The sequence below is a fragment of the Rhinopithecus roxellana genome, chromosome 12 (assembly GCF_007565055.1).
Source record: "Rhinopithecus roxellana isolate Shanxi Qingling chromosome 12, ASM756505v1, whole genome shotgun sequence".
Taxonomy (NCBI): Eukaryota; Metazoa; Chordata; class Mammalia; order Primates; family Cercopithecidae; genus Rhinopithecus; species Rhinopithecus roxellana.
Window position 1 is genome coordinate 120,018,167 of NC_044560.1, and position 1,078 is coordinate 120,019,244.

The following is a 1,078-nucleotide window of genomic DNA, read 5'->3' on the forward strand; positions in this document are numbered from 1 at the left end:
CAACGACAAGAAGTTTCTTCCGTTATGTTTTCTCCCAGTAGTTTTACAGTTTCAGGTCTTATGTTTAAGTCTTTAATCCATTTTGAGTTGATTTTGTAATATGGGGTGTCTAATTTCATTCCTTTATATATGGATATCTAGTTTTCCCCACTCACTTATTTAAAAAAAAAAAAAAAAAAAGTCCTTTCCCCGCTGTGTGTTCTTGACACTTTTGTCAAAGATTGACTGACTATAAATTACGGATATATTTCTGGGCTATTTTGTTCTACTTGTCTCTATGTCTGGTTTTATGCCAGTATCATGCTGTTTTTTTTTACTGTAGCTTTATACTCAATTTTGAAATCAGGTAGTATGATGCCTCTCCAGCTTTGTTCTTTTTGTTGAAAGTTTCTTTGGTTATTTGGGGTATTCTGTGGTTTCATATGAGTTTTAGGAGTATTTTTCTATTTCTGTGAAAAATGACATTGGAATTTTTAAAGGAAATTGCACTGAATCTACACATCACTTTGGGTAGTATGGAGATTTTAACAATATTTTCCAATCCATGAACACCAGATATTTTTCTGTGTCTTCAACTTCTTTCATCGAAGTCTTATAGTTTTCAGTGAACAGGTCTTTCATCTTTCTGGTTAAATTTATTCCTAAATAATTTGATGGTATTGTGAATGGAATTGTTTCCTTGATTACTTTTTCGGATAGTTTATTGGTAGTAGTACCTGGAAACAATATTGGTTTTTACTGCAACTTTACTGAATTTATTAATTTAACAAGTTTTTGGCGGCATCTTTAGGGTCTTTTATATATAAGACCACATCATCAGCAAAGACAATTTCACTTCTTCTGTGCGAATTTGTATGCCTTCTGTTTTTCCTTATCTTGCTCCTGATCTTAAAGGAAAACATTTCTGTCTTCTACCACTGATAATGATGTTAGCTGTGGGCCTGTCATATATGACCTTTAATATTTCGAGGTACGTTCCTTCTATACATAATTCGTTGAGTTTTTATCATGAAAGGAAGTTGAGTTTTGTCAGATGCTTTTTCTGCATCAGTTGAAATTATCACAATTTCTATGCTTC